This window comes from Anomalospiza imberbis, chromosome 3, assembly GCF_031753505.1.
Source record: "Anomalospiza imberbis isolate Cuckoo-Finch-1a 21T00152 chromosome 3, ASM3175350v1, whole genome shotgun sequence".
In the NCBI taxonomy this organism is placed as follows: domain Eukaryota; kingdom Metazoa; phylum Chordata; class Aves; order Passeriformes; family Viduidae; genus Anomalospiza; species Anomalospiza imberbis.
In genome coordinates this window covers 40,730,358-40,742,536 of record NC_089683.1, presented here as the reverse complement: position 1 = coordinate 40,742,536, position 12,179 = coordinate 40,730,358, and positions in this window count along the sequence as shown.

Below are 12,179 nucleotides of genomic sequence, written 5' to 3'. Positions count from 1 at the left end.
ATCAGCTGGCTAGTTTTGAAAAATCCTGTCCTAAATATTTACTAAAACTATGGAACATTTCACGCCTCTCTTCTGTCCCTCTTTGTGGTCTTGATGAAAAACATCACAAGAAGTGCCCTGGTCCTGACTGGTTTCCAAGTCTCATTAAGTACAATGGGTTTGTAAGTGCTTCCGTACATACCGGCTGCACTACATCATCTCTTGCATTCCTGGGGCTGAAAGCTGCAGAAGGCAACCAACGGGGAAGGGATAAAGAGTACACTTTTTGAGACTCTCTTTTCCCAGCTTCTATTCCTTGCTCCAACCAAAGGAATGAAATTGCAAAGCCATTACCTCATTTCTGAAGAGTTTGGAAGGCAGCTAGCTGCTCTGTTTTGAACTTGGGAGATTTTTCAGTTGCATGGAAAAGTGGAAATTTTGTAACTGATTTTTGTTTGTTTATTTGTTTGTTTTATAAGAGTCACATTTTACCACAAAATGAACATGAAATGGTAGTGAGTTAGAAGTTAAAATGCGAGAGTTTGCAGGGGCTTGTTTCCCAGAATTTGATTACAGGCATATGTCTCCCCTGAGGCTTGTAAGATTTTAGTAATTAATTTTTTCTAGAATTTAGCTTGTGCTCTCTCTTTTTTTTGCATTCCCTACCTCTTTTTTTTTTTTTTTTTTTTAATACCACCTGATTTCAGTAAGGACAATATCATCTTTGGGATTTTTTGTGGCTTTCTCATAAACCCTCTGCTTTAATTTGTTTTTTTCAGATGGCTCAGTACAAAATGTACTAAAAAATCAGTGGTAGGAGCAGGATCATATGGAGAAGCATTAATTGCTCAAGTGAAATAACAAAGTTTCCCACACACATAATTACAAGTGGAGTACTTTGTTTGCACATTATCAAATTAATTTAGTCATTGTAATGAAAAAAAATTTCCTTGAATGGGGAACCTCAGAATATGAGGTAAATGTTAGTACATGTCATTAAATAATAATTAAATCAACAGACATTCATCAGTACTAGTACTTGGAGATGGTCTAGGCTTTGTATCCATTTTATGCAGGATACTCCTTTTGTGGCTATCCAGGTTGAACAATCATATATGGTCTGCTGCCTGGTACCACAGCAAAGCAAATCATCTTGCAATGCAAATCAAAATGTAAGATTTCTTCATCAATTGTGTATCTTTTTTTTTGGCTGAGTGTTAATGGCAGCCCTTCCCTGACTTCCACAGTGCTTTGTGTATGCAGAACCTCCTGTGCCTTTGCACATGTGTGGTTTTGGGTGCTGCTGACCTGGCCCGACGTCAGACCTTTATACTTACTTTTGATGTAAGTATTTGCGAGCATGTTGGCTGGACTTAACCATCTTCGCAGCCTCTTGCCCAAGGAATGTGTTGCTCCCATACCTCAATGTCTGTGATTTTATTTGGAGCATGGCTCACTGTTCTAGCCCATCTCTCTCTTTCTATGCACTGAAAGATGCAATGTTGTGATCCTTGTCCCTCAGCAGATAATTATGTCTTTATGATTCGATATCAAAAATATTTACAGACCCTACTGAAATCTCCTGATGTGCTGTTACATTGCATCTGCCCTTTTTCACTTTTTATACCAGCTAATTAAATTTTTTTCTCTATTGCATCTGTATCATGCCATAAATGAAATAATGTGTACCATGCACTTAACGTTTGCTTCCTGATAAAAATATGGTATAGTTTGCCAAGCACTATCTAATTGCATGTGTGAAATCCAGAATTACATAACTTTTTTATAAAGGATAAGAGTCTGCTGAGGCGGAAGGCCTTATATAAGATCTGTGTATCAGTCTTCAAATCAGCTTATTGGTAGGACTTTAACATTATAGAAGTCTTAAGCTGAGTTACTAAAATGAAATGCTTTAATACTTCTACCTATCCAGAGGTACAATAATGAATTGTACTGAAGACATTGCTATCTAAATGCTTTTCATAGATGAAGAGATGTATTATAGGAATGTAGAAGAGGAAATCACATTTTTTCAAAAGGGTAGTGTACTGATTACAAATGTTGGATAGAGGAGAAAGAAAAACATTTGTGAAAACATTTTTCAATGGAAAATCAATGACTGAAAGTCTAAAACTCCAGAAATCTGAAATAATATCGCCCTGGTTTCTTAGGATTTTCTAAAGCCAAGTGAATTCCACATCCCTGAACTCCCCCACGAGCCGGAGGCCCATGGCCACCCTGGCTCGTGGGGGAGTTCAGGGATGTGGAATTCACTTGGCTCTAGAAAATCCTAAGAAACCAGGGTGACAATAATAGCTACTTGTCCTTCAGTTTTTATAAAAACTCAGTTTCCATGATGTAAACTGTTGTAAAGCTCATGAGCTGCATTATAAGGAAATGTCCCTTTGGCTTTGGTAGCAAATCCAGGGACATGTTTCCTTCAATGACTGAAATTAGCCACCCCTAAAATGTGAATACAAAGAGAGTATAATTCTTGCTGTCTGCAATAAAAATAGCACCATCTCTTTGTGAGTTATGTCAAACCTTTAGTATAACTTTCTTCTCACAGAGGCCTTGATTCATTAAGGAAATTCAGAATGTAATGAATTCTGGAGCAGAAAGTAATCTAATATTAATGAAATTGCTCCCATATTTTTTAAAGTTCAGAGATGGGCTAAAGTGGCACCGGAACCAAAAAACCTTCATTCAGGGACTTTTGGTACAAAGTATAAAACCAAATTATAGTATCTCTTGTGAAAATTGAGTGTGTTTAAAACTAGCAAAATTGTTCCTTCACATATGCATTTGAGCTGAGCTTATGCATAGCATGCAATGTTGACTCCTTGAAGATGAATAGCAGCTAGATAGACTGCTTCCTATATCATGGTGTTGAGCTGTCCTCTGTTAATGCTTATTGCAGAAGTATCTTATACAAGATGATCACGCAATATCTAAATGGCACCTCCATATACATGGTGCACACCAACATGTAGGCCATTAATAACATATGAGTCCCCCCAGTACTTTATCTTCACTCTTTTGGAAAAGGACCTTTGCTATAACCCTTACAAAAAATGTCATATTCTTCTTTCAATACACTTCTCAACTTTTCTCACATCTGGTGCTAAACTCTTGCTGCTCCAATTATGAAAGCATAGGAAGAATCTGCATATAAAGGGAGACATTAACAGTTCATAGCTGGAAATGGTGCAGATTGATGCATTTCTGATTACTAGAACAAGTGCACTAGTTTTTGCTAACACTGGGAAAGGTATCCCCAGATACCACAGTGCAGAAACACAAGGATCAGTCATTTGGTTGTAACCAAATGTATAATTTTAAGCTGTCATTACTGAATATAACTCTTCCCACAGCATATTTTCCTCTGAATCATAACTGACCTTCAAGACTGTTGATGCACCCTTTCAACTACAAAAGCCCTTTTGCCTCAGTGTGTTTTGTGTGTGTGTGTCATTCTGCCCATTTCCTCCTCATGGTGAAAAACAACTGCTTGAGTTTTTCTTGTTTTTGTTTGAGAATCACAATTTGATCAAAAGAGATTAAATAAATCAGCAAGTGATAATACAAAGCCATTAATACAACTTTTTGCTCAAGTGGTTTGGCATTCTCTATTTTCTGGCTTAAACTTAAACAATTACAGGCTTCCAAACAAATTACAGTGCAGAACATTACCAGATTTATGAAATTTGGCAGCTATCACTTAAAAAAGGGGAAGGAAAAGAAGGAAGAAAAGTTCATCACTATCCATTATGGAAATCTCCAGAAAGTTCCTCAGAACAGAAAAAACAGGGTACTGGTAAAGCCTTACAGAATGTTTTAGCATCTTGACTTCTAATTTGTATATTTTTGTTCATTTTTCATGCTTCATAAGCAAGCATATGGAAAATACTTTGCAGATCTTATGCCAGTAAAATGTCTTCCATAATATTTAATTTACAGCACCAATACCTTAATTATATTAACTAATACACAGCCTGTATATAGGGTGACAGTTGTCTCATGAAAACCCTGCTGTAGATTCCAGCCTTTGCCAGAAAGAGCTCTAGATCTTGTTGCTGAAACAGGTCATAATAGGGAAAAACATGGGGATGACTAAAGCGTGGGACTGGAAGAAATGAAGGTGGCACCAGTGATATGGACAGTGGGATCGACTGCAGCCTCAGCAAAGTTGCTGACAACACCATGCTCTGTGAGGCAGTTGACACTTTGGAGGGAAGGGATGCCATCTAGACAGACTCTGACATGATTGAGAGGTGGGTCTATGTGAACCTCATGAAGTTCGACAATGTGAAATGCAAGATCCTGTACTTGAGTTGTGGCAATCCCAGACGCACCTGCATGTTGTGCAGAGAAGTGACTTAGTGTCACATTCTGGAGAGGTACTTTGGGATGATGGTTAAATAAAAATTCAACATGAGACAGCAGTGTGCACTCACAGCCCAGAAAGCCAGTGATGTCCTGGGCTGCATCAAAAGCAACGTGGCCAGCAGTGTTAGGGAGGTGATTCTCCCACTCTGCTCTCGTGAGATCCACCTGGAGTACCGTGCACAGTTCTGGTGCCTACGAGGATAAGAAGGACATGGAACTGTTGGAGCAAGTCTAGAGAAGGCCTTGAAGTTGACAAGAGGACTGGAGCACCTCCTGTATGAAGAGAAGCTGAGAAAGCTGGGGATGTTCAGCCTGGAGAAGAGAAGGTTGCATGGAGACCTCATGGCAGACTTCCAGTATCTGAAGGGGCTGACAGGGAAGCCAGAAAGGGACTTTGTATCAGGAACTGTTGTGATATGACAAGGAGGAATGGATACAAACTGAAAGAGGGAAAGTTTAAGTTACTTATTAGGAAGAAATTCTTATCTGTGAGGGTGGTGAGACACTGAACCTCAGGGAGGTTGGGGATCCTCCCAACACTGGCATTGTTCAAAGCAAGGTAAGGCCCAGAGCAATATGGTCTAGTGGGAGGTATTCCTGTTCAGGGCAGTGGGCAGTGGGAGGTGAAACTTGATGATCATTAAGGTCTATTCCAACCATTTATCACTCTATAATTCTATGATTCAAGGCTCAGCTTTAAGCTGCTTTTATTATTTCAGTTAGGGCTGTATGCTGTGTAGGCACTATGTATTGCTGAGTGTACACTGGTTGTGCCAGAAGTGAGAGGTGGGAGTCAACAGGATGACAGCTAATTCAGGGAAAGCATGGGCTGGCATGACACAGGTTCGGCCCCACAGACTCTCCATTGCTATCAGTCTCTATCGAAGCAAAAATTGCCCAGCCCTGTTTGAAGCTATCCAGTCATCCATTCTGTTCTCTCTTAATTACCAAACTCCTAGGTGTTAGTCTCATTTTCCCCCTACTCATGATTAATTAAGTGACCATCTTCTCTAAAGATTTATTCCCTTTTCTGAAAAAAGAAAAAAAAATGCTGGCATTTTTTAAATGGAACCTTTAGATTTGATCAATGTCCACAAATGCTATAAAAATACCGTAGGCAAAACAACAATTTTGGAATTGACTTTTTTTTTTCCTACATCCATCTTATTCCTCCATGGAGCAATTCCAAAATTAAGAACCAAAATCCAGGCTGAGGTGAATCAAAAAACCAACCAGGCTTTTAAAAACAGCTGCAATCTGGTGACCAGCACTGAGACTGATTCAACACAGTCACTCCAGTACTTTCCCTTGGGGGAAAATGCCTTGAATTCTTGCTGTGATGTACACACGCATGCAGACACACATGTGCATGCGTTAATATACACATCCCTACAGACACACATGCTTGCAGACATACATAAATGTTTGCTTTGCTAAGTATTGCTAAAGATCTGCTACAGTTAAGTAATGTGATTCATGACTGAGTAGCATGGCTAGATTTAATCTGGTTAATTAAGGTTAGCTCAAATGAAGGCAGACTTGCCTGTATTTCAGCATGGCACACACTCCAGCATGTGCCATAGGAAACCACAGATCTTTAGTGGGAATTTATGTTAGTTTGGAATGAAGTATACTTAATCTTGTATGGAATACTACTACATGTGCAAACTAAACTGAAGACAATATGAGTGAAAGCATCCACGTAACTTTGTATCCATAGTGCTGTTCTGTATATTCTGATATCATCCATGAGGGTATTATGAGGCTGAGTGGATCTAAAGTCGTATAAAATTCCATGTATTTGTTAAAAGATATTTGCCAGATATTTGTTAGAAGGACAATAGTGTGTTCTTTTAGTGCTGAAGTTTACATTAAATAATAAGGAACCACCAAAAATGTAGGGAATGTCTGCATACCTTGAGTAGTCCATGTTCACTGAAGACTGCTCATGAATCTCCTACTCTGCTTTGTAAACAATTCTTGTTGTGGTCTGCCTTCCACTTTGCATTTCATACTGACTGCAGAGGGCTGCTGAGGTACAATAGATCAATTTGCCAGGTCTGTCTAAATTCAAAACTTCTTCCAGAATGTCCAAGCCAGATTTGGGTGTAACATCAAATATGAGCACGACGCCAGTGGATGTCCTTTCTTTGCCACTCCAGCACAGAGTCTTTCTGCTGGCCTATTGGTGGAGAAGATAGGAATTGATGGGGCAGGGGATGTTCCAGATAGCTTTTCTGCTCCTGAAAAAAAAAAAGTATTCTGTCCTTTCTAGCAAATGCTGGATCCAAATTATTCTGTTCTAGATGGTCAAAGTTATAATCTTAACTTGACACATGACAAACACTCTGAAACACAGATTGCTGGAGCCAAAAATAGACATCTGGGAAGGGAATCTGGGAAAAAAAAAAAAAAAAAAAAAGAGAGAACTAGACCTGTGCTAGTGATTTTAAGACAAATGCTAATAAAAGAAACAGAATCGTGATGATTACTTCTCCTGGAGGATTACAGAAATCAATCCCAAGCCTCAAAAAATGTGCAAAGTGTTTGGGAAAGAGGATGAAATAGATGATATGTGGCATGACAGAATTTTTAGCAAATCTAAAACTTGAAAGAACTGAAACCCTCACAAGGCGATATTCAGCTTTCTCTCAGTTTACACTGCAGATTTTACCATTCCTTTTTTTGTGACCCAGGAACTGAGTCCTTTTACATGGCTTACTTCAGACTTGATGCCAAGGGTAGGACATTTTATGACCTAGAGGCCTGTCATGGCAAGAGAACATGGGCGATGGCCAAATGTGTGGCAGCTGGAGAGAGTCACAATGACTTGGAGTAAGGGTTTACTCTCAACCTATTGCCACAGTTATTTGTTTGATCAGCTAGGACAGTACTTTAGGAAATCTCTGTGCTTGCAAATAAAGCATGTGCAGCATAGAGTTCCCTCCATTGTTTCCTGAAGATTGATGTGGACAAGTGCATGAAGTTACGTTTGTTTCTCAGTCATATTTTGATGTATCCTGTGTGATGTAAATTAGCACTTGTTAGCATACAGAATTGAAATAAAAGACCTATCTCCCCTCCCTGCCAATAAAACTTCATACCTATAATATCTTCATGCAGGAGAGACAACGACCAAAATTTTCAAGGCAAGGGAGTAAGATTAAGCTTCTTAAAACATACCCAGGCCCATTAATTGGGAAAGCTGGTGAATACACCCAGTTTCTGTTAACTTCACAGAAAGTAAAGCTGAGGATTGGCTTTATTTAAAAAACATATCAGCTATCATTTCAGGTTGCCTAGTCAGACACAGCTTGTGGCTACAGCTTTCATGGCTCTTAATAATCTGTTGCAGGAAAAAGGGCAGTATAACAGGAAGCAAATAAAGGTGCAGAAGAAAAGGGAGAGAGATATGAAGGGATTGCACAAGAGCAAAAAACATGCAAAAAAGGGGAAATTGCAAGATGGAGACCATGAATGGAGAAGAGAAGGGAGAAAGATAAGAGCACAAGCACAGATGATGAAAGAAAAAGCTGGCATAAAATGGATGGGCTGCAATAAATACAAGAGAAAGAAATGACTGGAGAAAACCCACCCAGGGACTCTTTCCAGTCATGGACAGCACAAAGCACTGACCCAAGGGGAAACGATTTTGAGTCTGGCTGGGAGACAGTCAGATCTGTGGGCCTCTGCATGGGATTTTGAAGAAGGGACCTTGCCGATTTTCCTGAAAAGTGGGTCGCCATGGATTTTAAATGTGGAAGAGTATATAAGAAAAGGCATTTTTTATCCCTGTCAAAAGACAAAAATTGGAAGAGAACTTGAAATGTACCATTCTGTATAAGGTGTCAGATAGCAGACAGACAGAGAACAATTAAGACTGCACAAGGCTCTCCATCAGCAGTGTACAATGGGAATAGGATTTTCTTTTTCCCCGGATGTCAGCCCAACCACTCAGGCGAGACGAAGAGAATTTCTTCCACTTAAGAAATCCTTTGTTCAGGGAAGAGCTGTTCAGGCCTCTGTTCTCTCCCCAGCCAAATTGTATGTTGTTTTCACGAGAAGACTTCACTTTCTGAGGGGCATTGGTAACCAAACTGCTTCTGGACAAAGTGCAAAGTGTAGCAAATCCAGAGTATCCTTGGAGTCTGACAGGAAGGCTAAATAATGAATGGAAACATTTTCAAATGCAAAAAGGTTGCTATTTATTCTTGCAAAATTTACCATAGTGATTTTTTCCTGTGAACCTTGCAGGTGCAGAACTCATGTTTGTTTTCTGCAGGGTGGATGCTTGGTCCTGTTTGTGTTTTTGTTGAATTGTGGTGACTGTATTCTCAGTACAAGAAAAGTGCATGTAAGTCTGTATAAAACCTGTCTAGATTATTGTGGAAGTGTAGATAATTCCTATGAAAGCTGTTTAACTTGACCATGAATATCCAGCATCTGTACTAATTCAGTTGCACCTTCCCTTTCCTCCTGGTGTGCAATACTGCCTATTAAAAAGAAAATCCAAAAAGCTGTTCAACAAAAAAGGGAATGAGACATCCCCACTTTCAGAAGTTATTTATCTTTTTTTTCACTGAGATTAAAATCACTGGATTCAGCAGAAATTAGTTGTCTGGGTTTTTTTTCCCTTGTGCCATGAATACATATGTGCACATACCTGCAAAAATGCTGGAATGTACATGCACACACACACACACACACACACAGATGGAACTTGGAATGCAGATTTTATCACCCAATTAATGACAGCTTTATGTATAAAACATTTAAAGACTCATAAAATTATTACCACAAATGTGTGACTTCCCAGCTTGTGTACATTACTTGAAATTTCTTCTTCATAAGGGTAAAATAAATCCTCAGTGTAGTTTTGAATGCAGAGATACAGCAATCAGCTATGTTTCCATCTTCCTTTTTTTTCACTCTGGCTATGTATAGTGTCAGTATTTATGTGCAGTGCTCTGTTGGCTCTCACAGACCAGACTAGGAGTCTCACAATTGGGTTTGATACTAGATCCTACTCAGTGGAAGGAAAGAAGCCTGTGTGTCATCATTTCATGAAACCATGTAACTAAAATGCGCATTCAGGTCTTTATATCATAGTATAAGTACAGAAATGCTTGGGAGTCCATTCTGACAGTAGTATCTCCCTTACTGGGTTACTGATTACTGGTAACACACTTTATACAAATCTACATCTTAAGATCTCTTGGAAATTTCACCTCTTGCATACAGTGACTATTCACTTGCTAATGGGTGTTTCTCACCAGGATCTCATTACAGCTGTGCCCCACTTTCTGCCCTCCTGTCCAGTTCATTTTCAAGTGTAGTGTTATATGCTGGTTCAAACTGGTATGCTTTTAAATGGTTTAGTTTGTTGATACCCAAAGAAAACACCTCTCTCTTCATGTGTGACCAGAGGCTGAGATCAGCAGAAGGGGTTGAAAACAGTAACTTCCTTCCCTAACTGTCCCATCAGAATGTGGGCTGCCTGGCTGATAGGTCACAGAGCAAACTTTGGCTTTTTTTTGAGGGGAAAAGAAAGCATGGGCATTATTGATTGATAAGGGGACTATGAATGCTTGGTGGGTGGAAGTTATTTTAGTTTTTTGATATTATCTCTGATTTAGTGCTTAATTTTTGAGTGTGTATTCAAGCATCACGTGACTGCATTCATAAACACATCAAGAGGATTCTAGAAAAAAATTAGCAATTAAGCAATTAGAACAGAACTTGTGTCTGCAAATGCTTTTTGCTGCACGTATTTGACATTCTTTTGCTGGCACCCTGTGCTTTGTAGTCTGGATGTCTTTACACATTCTGAATCTGCTGCTTTCTAATCCTTCCTTATTTTCATCAGTTTATTACAAATAAAGTTGTGTATTGCAACAGGAAAAACCCCTCGCATTCTGCATTGCCTTATTTTTTTCGTAACCAGACTACTTTTCCCATTGCACCTTATTATGAAAAACTGTGAAACGCACATAGGGCAGGATCAGAAGTCCAGGTTTTAGCAGAATACATATTACCATAATTTTTCATTGACAATTAGGAATTAATGCTAGATTAAAAACAATCCAAAAGAACACAACTGAAAAAGGAGAAGAAAAGCCAGAAAAGAATATCAAGTGTTTTGTATTCTCTCAGTTATCTGCTACCACATTTGTACTGCATATTTACTAACGCCAGAGCTGCACTACCCAGTGCTTCTCATTTTAAAACAATCATTTATGGGTGTTAAAGTATGCCTGTGAAAGCAGAAGTGTACTATGTCAATCAAAGCTAATCACTGGTACAGGCAAAGTGCTTTTGTTGGCCTCCATGCTCTAAGCCACGCTTCCACATCTGTGTTTGAAGAGATTAGAGAGGTGCTTCATACAAGAACTGTATTAGTTAAAGCTGATCGACAGTATTTGGAATAAATCATGAAAAAGTTGAGTGCCAGAAAGAAAAGGCATGGTGAGTGAGTTTGAAATGGACTAGGACTAAATCTGACTCCTTCCCATCCTTCCAACCCTTCATCCCCCAGAAGTACATGTATAAACATCTACACACACGTTCTTCTGAGGGCAACAGTGGTGACCCTCCTCCATCCACTTTGCAACTGATGTGCAGCTGCAGAGCCAAATTTACCTGAGCTTGTTTTTACGGAGGTACACACTGTTTATTGGCCGAGTCATTGATATCATATTTGATGTGTTTATAACCATCAGGACTGGCAAGGGATGGGGAAATGGGTGTTAAAGGAGAAGAAGAGCTCATGCAAACTGCTGTGGCTTGGAGTTCTGCAGCTCCCCCCACCTCCATTTCCAGCAGCACTCTTGCCTCATGAATGCCATACACTTTCAAATAAATTATGAGTGACAAGTATTTGAACCAATAAAGAGGGCACCATATTTTATATGCAGTAAATTTAATTCCAGATTGTGTTTCACCTCAGCAGTGTGACATGTTTATTGCCGCTGAAAGATGAAAGCACCAGGAGTTAGAGACAAGCGTCAGCAGTTCTACTGGGCACCCGCAAAATGAAGATTTGACAGACTGGTGGCTGAGCCCGTGAAATGAAATGCCAGATCAAATTTTACCCAAAAGGGGTCAGATGTACTGTCATGCCCCCAGACTCTCAATACCAACTGAATAAATGACTCTGGTTCAACAAGCTGCTGAGGAAGGTGGTGTGCAATCCATAATTCACTGCTAGAGGGCTATGATGCCTTTCAAAACGCACCGATGATTGGTAGTGCCAGAGCTGGCTTTGAGGATATAATGCAATGAAGTTACTCTGTTGGTGCTGAGAGGTTTTGAAGAGTACTATTAACCAACTTCCAAAATTTGTTGCTTGGTCTGCCTTTGTCCCACAGTTGGCCCTGCAACTGCCTGCATTAACAGTGAAAATCAAGGAATAAGCCTCTAAATTTGCTTATATTATGCATGCATTTGAGACATTTCTTTTTATTGGGGTGGCCCAAATCCAAGGAAAAATCTTTTTGCAATCAGCTGTAAAATGATGTTTGTGTCGTATCCCTTTGGAGGCTGAAAATAATAGAGAAGCATCATGTTTGTTCATTTCTAGCCAAGCTTTGCCACCTTTCGTCACGTGCAGCAGCACTTATCTGAGTTACCCCACTGGGACTTCATAGAAACTATTTGTTTGAGGGTTACTTAACATAAGTAAAGCTGGCAGAATTGGATCTGATATTTGCATACAACAAATTATATTAAGGGCAACTTGTATGCAGATTTAATTGCACAATGCAGGAAAGACATTTAGAGAATCTTTTGGTTTTATTGAGACATGCTCACTA